Genomic DNA, 10,823 nt, shown 5'->3' with positions numbered 1-10,823 from the left:
CATGATCAATGATTTTCAGTCCCCCCCTTAAACCTAAAATCACCCCTTATTGATTTCCCCCCATTAAATTACGAAAAATGAATCTTATTCCCGTGTGTGAACCCTCCTTGCTAAAGGAGATGATAGAGCCTTCCCTAAAATCACCAAAGGTGAGGGGTAGTGACTAAATGCCTTATAAAGGGAGTGGTAAATAATAAGAGAGGGGTAACCTTTCAAAGGGAGGGCTCAGAAATCAACAAAATACGAAATTTTGCAATAAAATGCTGATGTCAGCAAAATTTCAAAAATGTTCTTTTGCAAAATGATCCTTTTAATGATACGCAACTTCAGTCCAAATTTCATGCTTCTATCTTTAACCAAACTAGAGTTATTTAAAAAACAAGTTTTACTGACGTCAGCATGTTTTAGTTTTTACTTTTTTCGCGAAAATAAGGGCGTAAACAATTAGGTAACACCTCTAAAGCGAAACTTCATCATGGTACCTTTCGTAGCAAATCATTGGTTTCCTCATTTTCCGCCGGCTAATGACCTTCAAAAATCATGGTAATTTTCAGGTTTTTGAGACATGCCATAACTTACCCGAGGGGTAATAACGATTTGTTGAAGAACATTAATAAGGTGCAATCATGGTGCAATAGCGCTTATTATTTTTTAGAAAGTTTCTGAGCAGTGAACTTCCTTAAAAGCATCTTTTAACTTCAAAACTGGGTGAAATTATTAGAATTAGGGGATAATTTTTCTCCTTGTGATTGTACTGAAAAAAAGAAGTTTTCTAAGGGGATTGGTACTTTTTCATCCGAATTTTTTATTCCCGACCAAAACTTTTACCTAAAGTAAAATCTAAATTTTTCACACCTTTATTAACCGAAATTAGTGCTTTAAACGTCGAATTACAAAATCTTTTTTCGAGCTAGTGAAGGAAACCATTTTATTTGGACAATTTAGTCGGGTGAAAGTGACTAAATAGTAAATTTGGTCGGGGAAAAGTGACGAATTTGAAATTTTGGTCGGGGGAAAGTGACGAAAATGCCTCTAGGTGACGAAATTTTTCCCCGACTAAATAAAACACTGACATTTTTTTCCCCGATAAGGTAGTCAAAAAGGGAGGGTTAGATTTATAAAAAGAAGGGTAGAGACCTAGATTCGTAAACAAGTCTGTTATTAATATTACTACAATAACAGAACTGTCAATCAAAATACGGGAAATAGGAAATATGCGATAGCGAAAAATAACAGACTTGAAGAATCTTGCTCGCCCATATTCTTCATCTAAAATAATAAGCTGTTTTAAAGAAAGTTGTGGCTAGTATAAAGAAATAAAAAAAAAAGTTGACTTTAATTGGCATTTGATGAAAAGAGATATTGTTAACATGATAGCTGCCAACTACGATTATTCTCGTAGTAGCGTTAGTAGCACGAACTTAACACGTTCGCTGCCGAGCTATTCAGATATCTAAAAATCGACCCTTGAAATTTCATCGAAAGTTTGACTTTCAGAGGCTCCTCTAAATTTTGCTTCAAACACTTTTCAACTGTATTGGAACGAAAAGCATTCGTCGTGGATACACGAACGGTCAGTTATTCGTCACGAACAGTCTATATATCCGTTCGTCACGAATGCTTTTTGAGCGACTTTCTTTTAAAGCGTTCGTCACAAACGCTTTCTAGATTTTGACTCATTCGCGACGAACGCTTTAACAGGGAGGCGTTTGTCACGAATGCTTTATGATTTATGACGAATGCCTAAGCGTTCACGAGGAACGCTTTGCTTCTAAACGAATGTCTTAGCGTCCACGATGAATGCCTAAGCGTTCACGACGAATGCATAAGCGTTCACGACGAACGCTTTGCTTTTAAAAGCGAATGTTTAAGCGTTCATGACAAACGCTGTCGCTCTAAAAACGAACGTCTAATCGTTTTTCACAGATGCTTTTCAAATAGAGTCACACAAATAAAAACCGTTCGTGAAGAATGACAGAAAAAGGTAGACTATATGTTATTAAAGCGTTCATTACGTTTACGAAGTAAATTCGAAAATGTCATTGAATATAAGATCCAGTAGTTAAGATAATTATCTTGTTGAAACTTTATGCAAAAATGCATCTGCCGATCACCCTTTTTACTAGATACCTAATTATGGTTTGTGAGCCCTGCTACTAATGTGATTACCAAAGTAACGACCAAGACGTGAGACATCAAATACTGTGCCATTTCAATTTTTAATGAGAATAATCTTATTACTGACTTTAAGCACAAATGTATTTCAAATTTCAAACGAATAAGACCCAATTCATTTTAGAGCTATTTATTAAAGCATGTACAAGGAGAATTACAGACATTATATTGTCTCCACCGTGAAATTAGAATTCAATTTTTCCAGCTGACACTTGAAAAAAGCGCCCGAATTTCTTTACATGTGGTTTTGTTATTGTCACAAGAATGAGCGAAATAAGCGAAATAATAAGTTGCAGAAGTAAAACAGTTGACGTTCTTATTTGATTTTCAAGGGCAATTGCCTGTTTCACAGCCCCGGTGGAACTTTTTATCACAGTGGGGATAAAAATTCCAATTGAAATTTCAATGGGGATAGCAATTTTATTATTCCAAGGTAAAAAGTCAATGGGGATGGTTCTGGAGTGCAATTTTTAAACATTGAATTTCGAGTGGGGATGAAATCATAGTCAATCACCCAGTGGGGCTGAAATTCTAGGATATTCTAGGATATTTTTTTTGTGTCTAATGTATAGTTTGCACAGAATGTGGCATAACACATAGTATTGAATTGCCCTGTGTTTGGGCGGTCAATATATCTGTTTAACATATTTCGTTTGAAAAGATCATCAGAATCCTCAGGCAATTCCTCAATTTCTTCTTTTGACTTGAAAATCCTGTACCTTTGATCAGGTAAGTTAGTGTTAACAAATGAAATAGCAGGAAAGCATTTTCTAAGCCACAGTTCAGGCATTGTTAAGTAAACTGCTTCCTGGATTGAGCATTCTCTATTAGAGTTGTAAACTTTGGCAATTTTAGACATTTTCTCAAACTGACTGTCATTTGAATCTTTGGCCTGTTTTAATGCTTCTTGCATTGCAGTTGAACACTTATCTTCACTTTTTGAAAAATAGGCACACATGTATGTAACAGCCTTGTATGCATTAAAAACTGGCTGAATATCGATATTGGCCTCCCATGCTAAGAGGCCTTCTGCAAAATAATTGTTGACAAAACAAGAATATGGGTCACGTTTTAGAAACAAATGCTGATCTTTGTCTGGTGAGATTGATAAGTAATATTCATATGTTTCATAATTTAACCCTAAAGAATCTAAAATAGTATCAATAGATCCAATTTCAATATACTCAGGCTTATCAGGATCCAGAATGTTTCTCTTTTTAGGATGCAAATTTGTATCTATATACTCTTGAACAGTTTGGATTACATTATTTCTAGCAACCAAAATGTCATGTTTTTCAGTTTCAGGTAACCCTTCAGGAAGCGGTTCAGACAAAATAGTACGCTTGCAGAAAAGTTTTCCAAATTGAAATCGGCATTCATTTTTGCGATATTTACTACACGTTCTTGAATGGGAGTGTATTTGATACTTAGTGACTAAATTCCATAATTCAGGACTTTCTTCCCTATCAGGAACATTAGCAGAAATAACACTATCTATGTGTTCAATATACTTTTCTTTTCCATCTTCAAGTTTTGGGACATCTTTAGCCCAAAGTAAACAATGATCATGTGGACTACCCCTGAAAGTAAATTCTACTCTGAGAGCATAGTATGTAATTTTTCCAAGTTGGCCATCCATTATTATCTCTTTGAAAAACAACTCTTTTCTATATTGATATTGACGCACAAGCACAATAGGATTGCTATTAAGGAGGGCACATCTAGATTGGTAATCAAGAAGTTCATGATCAGTATCAGCATCCCCGCTTAATTGTCTGATAATGGTAACAAATTCCTCCCACCGTAAATCTGCACAAGAGAGAGTCATAAAGTATGTTGGGACACCAAGTTGTTTAACCATTGCAAGAACATCAGATAACATATGTTGCCAGTATGCAGGGGTTCCTTTAATAGTACTCATAAACTTGTATGCATTATCAGATGCTACACAATTTTGAATTGTATCATTAAAATTATTTGCTAATAGTCCCGCAGTCAAGTTGGAATTTGAAATTCTCATTGCGATATTGATCTTACTTCTAAGGTTAAGCTGTAGTAAAGTTTTTGTGAGCAAAAAAAATGTAATCTGAATCCGAAGCAAACTTTTGAGTGTAATTTAAAAGACGCTGATTAAAGTACTTTGTTGGCGACAATTTTATATCTCGCTCTACGTTATAACCAAATTTCCCAGTAGGAAAAAGATGAGGATGGGCTAGCTCTTCACAGAACTCATCTTGTGTTAATGAATTGGGGGTTTGACCTTCACCTGGAGCTAAAATTGCATTTTCATCATCTAAAATAATGTTTGGCACTTCTGATACAATAACTGTTTCACATGTTGGTGTCCGATACGCACTGAGTGGATCATCAGAATCAAATTCATTCTCTAATTGCTCTTCAAAAGGCTTAATTAAAGTAACTGTTGTATCATCTACAAATCTTATATCATTGGAAGAAGCGCTTGATACGGAATCATTATTTTGATAAAACCCTTTCAACATATTCATCATTAGTTACTTGGTCGATGATTGACATATCAATATGTATATCATGATACAAAGGATTATTATTCACTAAAAAGTCCAAAGTTTCAAAAACTTTTTGTCGTCTTACTTGCTGCGAAATAACAGGGTTTTTGTAGGATATCTTTCTTTTTAATTCAACATTTATTACCCCACTACTATCACTTCCTCTAGGAAGTACTTTGCATACACCTGGTGTTTCAATGGGAACATTGCATATTGCACCTTGTAATTTAGGGAATTCTCCTTTACGCATTATCATGACTTTAGAAAATAAAATTCTTTGAGCCACTAAAATTCTTTCCAGTTTTCGTATATCATTTAGATTATCTGGGAGATCAAAAATTTGAAGCTTGTTAGTAACAGACTGACATGGGATTTCTCCCTTCATTAATTTTCTATGACAGGTTGTGCATACATAGAAATTACCATCAAAAGAGGTGACAGGATTAAAATTTTCTATCTCTTCAAAGTTGATCGATGAGTACTTTTGTTCATCAAAACCAAACACAGATTTTTTAAACATACTGCGGTTACACATTACACAGATGTAAGAAGGACCCTCCTGTTTTTTCTGCCTGAAGTTCTCAACCAAAGCAAACTTTTGAGTGTAATTTAAGACGCTGATTAAAGTACTTTGTTGGCGGACAATTTTATATCTCGCTCTACGTTATAACCAAATTTCCCAGTAGGAAAAAGATGAGGATGGGCTAGCTCTTCACAGACTCATCTTGTGTTAATGAATTGGGGGTTTGACCTTCACCTGGAGCTAAAATTGCATTTTCATCATCTAAATAATTTGGCACTTCTGATACAATAACGTTTCACATGTTGGTGTCCGATACGCACTGAGGGATCATCAGAATCAATTCATTCTCTAATTGCTCTTCAAAAGGCTTAATTAAAGTAACTGTTGTATCATCTACAAATCTTATATCATTGGAAGAAGCGCTTGATACAGAACATTATTTGATAAAACCCTTTCAACATATTCATCATTAGTTACTTGGTCGATGATTGACATCAATATGTATATCATGATACAAAGGATTATTATTCACTAAAAAAGTCCAAAATTCAAATTTTGTCGTCTTACTTGCTGCGAAATAACAGGGTTTTGTAGGATATCTTTCTTTTTAATTAACATTTTTACCCCACTACTATCACTTCCTCTAGGAAGTACTTTGCATACACCTGGTGTTTCAATGGAACATTGCATATTGCACCTTGTAATTTAGGGAATTCTCCTTTACGCATTATCATGACTTTAGAAAAAAATCTTTGAGCCACTAAAATTCTTTCCAGTTTTCGTATATCATTTAGATTATCTGGGAGATCAAAAATTTGAAGCTTGTTAGTAACAGACTGACATGGGATTTCTCCCTTTGTTAATTTCTATGACAGTTGTGCATACGTAGAAATTACCATCGAACGAGGTTACAGGATTAAAATTTTCTATTTCTTCAAAGTTGATTAATGAGTACTTTTGTTCATCAAAACCAAACACAGATTTTTTAAACATACTGCGGTACACATCACACAGATGTAAGAAGGACCCTCCTGTTTTTTCTGCCTGAAAGTTTTGACCCTTTTTCCTGAATTAAGTTTCTTGTTGTTATGTAAGTGGATTTGCAGCCTTGCGCTTATTTTCTTTTTCGTTTCATGTTTTTCTGATCCTTTATATATTTGCGAAAAGATTTTGCAGCCTTGCGCCTATTTTCTTTTCGTGTTCATGTTTTTCTGATCCTTTATTTAATTCGCGTAAAGATTTTGCAGCCTTGCGCTTATTTTCTTTTTCGTGTTCATGTTTTTCTGATCCTTTATATAATTCGCGAAAAGATTTTGCAGCCTTGCGCCTATTTTTCTTTTTCGTGTTCATGTTTTTCTGATCCTTTATTTAATTCACGTGAAGATTTTTGCAGCTTTGCGCTCTTTTCTTTTTGGTGTTCGTGTTTTTCGCTACCTCTAAGTTCTTCAAACCTTCTTTTGCGGGACGCTTTTTTTTTTGCCAACATAATTACCTCTTTTGAATCACTTTTTTGGTATTTTTCGTATGAGTGAAAATTGGTTTTTCAAATAAATGACATTAAACAAATTTGCCTTAGACTCAGATCTTATGTAATTCTTTATTTCAGTAATATTTTCAAACTGCAAAAGTACTGACGTACCGATTTCACCAGGAACTTGATGGCCCTTTACATCTCTACTATGGGAATCAAAAAATACAAAATTTTTCATTGTAATGAGCACACCTAAACAATTTCCAGCTATTACTAAGACTGCACCAGAATGCTGCAACAACAGTTCTTCATTGACAAAATTAACTGAAATACCTTCGTTCTCAAAATATCCTTCAACGATGTTGAAATCTAGTGAACAGCTACTATTTCCAACTGCAATAAACTTTCTGGAATTCTTCAATTAATGGTGATTGTCTAGTGATGCCAAGATTTTTAAAATTTAGATCCCCTTGATTCAAAACATAATCCAAATCATGATCTTCCAAAGTGATAATTTTCTGAGCTGTGCATAGCAAATGGCAAAAAAAACAATTGGATGAACATGTATACCAGCAGTCTCGCCAAACTTTGAATTTCCTTGATGAAATGAACCTTGAATACTTTTTATCTCTTCCTGTGGTGGACCTGGATTAAGTTCTACATCACCTGACAATAGTAATGTATAGTTCGCTTTAAAAGTAATAAGAACTGGCTCTGGTAAATTATACCCTGCATTATTGGATACTGAAAAAACATTCATCTTCGAAAAATGCATAAGGTCAAGAGGTGTTTGAATTTCAACTATTTCGTAAGACTTAGGGATTGCAAAAAATAAAAGTGTAAAAAGTGCTATGAATCTAACGGGTTTTCAATAATCGAGAAAAAGTGTTTTAGAAAATTTGGAGCCGATAAAAATGGACTTAGAAATGACTTCACATTTCTCTGAGCTGTGTAGGCAAAGCCTCCTATCAACGCACGGTATGATTCAATGGATATCATTTCAAAACTAAAAAACTATATCTAAATCTCTCTGAGACTCAAATATTTTCTAAGGTATCTAAATACGATATTTGTAAAAGCTGACAATGCAGCTTGGTATTGTAATCACTGACAATGCAAGTGAGTTTCTTTAAAGCTGGTCGATACGTACACAGCTGATGCCTCAACAGAATTCAGTGGCCCGTAGTGCATGAACCTGAAGGGAAAAAAGGCCTCAATCAGATTTAGTGGCCCGTAGTGCATAAACCGAAGGGCAAAAAAAAAGCAAAAAAGAAAAAAAATGCCACAATCAAATTCAGTGCAGTTAATGAATGAATATGAAGGGGCAAAACAGGCTTAGAACAGTTCTGAGGAGCAGAGCTGCTATGCAAATATGAAAGTAAATACTTACTATTTCTTCTTTAATTTAAAGTAATTTTGATTAAGTTGATCTCACGTTAACAGCTGTGGTCACAACACGACTGGACTGGTTTGGACAGGCAGTATACTGACTGGCAGCCTTAGCTACCATATTTGGCACATTTGATAAAAAAAACTACCCGGATGTGGGATTGTGAGCATTGATTGGCTAAACAGATTGTTTTGATCACGTGCTCACGGAAAACAGAACGCCCGACAAAAAACGCCCACACGCCATTATTTCGCCCGAAAAATTTTCTCGCCACGCACGCACACACACAGAAAGGCTATCGTAATACTTTCGCTAGGCGAAATTAATAAAATCATAGGAGGCGGGAATTTTCCNTTTCTACTATATTCTTAAGTTTTTTCTTAGTAATGAATTTGGTTGTCTGTAGAAAAGAACAGTAGCTCACGAAGAAGGCAAGCAGAGAAAGACTGTCCATGACAGTGATATTTGGATTTACCTTAATGGTATTAAATTTCGCGTGTTATAAAATTTCGCGTGTACTTAATTTCGCGATTTTTATGGCAAATTTCGCGAAATTTAATATCGTTTAAATTTTTCAAAAACCATACAAAATTGCGAAATTACACGCGAAAATCTTCAAAATAGGCCGTAAATCGCGAAATTTTTTTTACACTTAGCTACTATTTTTGTCACTAGTTTGTTACTATTTTTGTCACTAGTTTTGTTACTATTTTTGGTATGTTTACACCTAATACGTTGTGTTTCAAGCAAAATCAGTCATTTTCTTTCTTTATTCCCACTTTTTAAAAATGCCCAATTTAGTGAATCACGAAATTTAATACACGCGAAACACGTTTCCTTAAAAAAATTTCGCGATTACACGTTTTTTTTTTTATAAGAACGTCAAAAACTTTCGAAGCCTTCGGATGTTCTTAGTTTTTTGGATTTGAAGCCTAAAAATGTTCTTAAAATGTTCTTATTTTCAGCATTTTTTGAGCATTTTGATGTAATTTCTTAAGAAAATGCATGTTTTTAAGTCTCCAAAGCCTTAGAATTTTCTTAGAATGTTCTTAAATTTTTGAGCCTCGAAGCCTTATGTTCTTATATAGTTTGTTCTTATAAAAAAAAAAACGTGTAACACATGAAATTTAATACCATTAAGGTAAAAAGAACCATGTTCGAAAGTTTTATTTGAGGGTATTCCCTGACATTTTTCATACAGTGGTCGAAGAAAAGTTTGCAATCTGAGACGGAAAATGGATTTTACACCATACTCTTGAAATTGGGGTGAATTATTCAGAATTTTGAAAAGGAAATGCGTCTGAAACAGAACAGCTTTTAATCTTTTTATAAGACTGGAAAAACTTATTTAGTTCGAAAGTGCAATGTACCTTAAGAGAAGAACTTTTGGCGAATGAGCCCATTCGCCAATTTTGGTGCAATTTTGCGGAATTTATTTTGGCGATTTAATAAAATTTCTAAATTTGCTGAGAATTAATTTGGGCGAACGACACATTTTCGTTCAATATTCTAGCTGAAAAAAGAGGAAACAAGCAACATGCTGAATGGACCTACCTAATGATTAACATCAGATGAAAATAAGAAAAAAGTGACAATAATTGTACAAAAATTCAGAATGGAAAAATAAAGCTTGTGTGTTGAATATTGTAAAATGGTCATGGGCATTGCCATTTTGCATCATTGTGCAAAAATCAGAAAAAAATTATGAGTCAACATTGAGAAAAGCTATATTTGCTTATTTGGTTAAAGGGAATTTCCCAAAAATACGAAAATCCGTTTTTTAAGGCGAATAAGAATTTTCCGGGAAAAACCACTTCAGCCATTCTTTAGAGAATCTTGCCCTCCATCTTTGTACAAAAAATCAGAAAAAAGTAATGACAGGATTTTGCACAAAGTCCAAAAAACCCTATTTTTAGGCAGTTTTTGGCCCAAATTTGCCCAAACATATTTTTTTTCGAAAATCGGGCTCCGACACATTTTAGGCATTGCCATTTTGCATCATTGTGCAAAAATCAGAAAAAAATAACGAGTCAACATTGAGAAAAGCTATATTTGCTTATTTGGTTAAAGGGAATTTCCCCAAAATACGAAAATCCGTTTTTTAAGGCGAATAAGAGTTTTCCGGGAAAAACCACTTCAGCCATTCTTTAGAGAATCTTGCCCTCCATCTTTGTACAAAAAATCAGAAAAAAGTAATGACAGGATTTTGCACAAAGTCCAAAAAACCCTATTTTTAGGCAGTTTTTGGCCCAAATTTGCCCAAATATATTTTTTTTCGAAAATCGGGCTCTGACACATTTTAGGCATTGCTATTTTGCATCATTGTGCAAAAGATCAGAAAAAAATAACGAGTCAACATTGAGAAAAGCTATATTAGCTTATTTGGTTAATGGGAATTTCCCCAAAAATACGAAAATCCGTTTTTTAAGGCGAATAAGAATTTTCCGGGAAAAACCACTTCAGCCATTCTTTAGAGAATCTTTCCCTCCATCTTTGTACAAAAAATCAGAAAAAAGTAATGACAGGATTTTGCACAAAGTCCAAAAAACCCTATTTTTAGGTAGTTTTTGGCCCAAATTTGCCCAAATAAATTTTTTTTCAAAAATCGGGCTCCGTCACGTTCTGGGCATTGCCATTTTGCATCATTGTGCAAAAAATCAGAAAATACTAATGAGCCAATCCTGAGAAAAGCTGGTAACAGACGGACGGACGGACGGACGGACGGACGGACGAACG

This window comes from Clytia hemisphaerica, unplaced genomic scaffold (genome assembly GCF_902728285.1).
Source record: "Clytia hemisphaerica strain Z4C2 unplaced genomic scaffold, Clytia hemisphaerica genome assembly, whole genome shotgun sequence".
Taxonomy (NCBI): Eukaryota; Metazoa; Cnidaria; class Hydrozoa; order Leptothecata; family Clytiidae; genus Clytia; species Clytia hemisphaerica.
The sequence above is the reverse complement of the archived record's forward strand: the minus strand, read 5'-3'. Positions refer to the sequence as shown.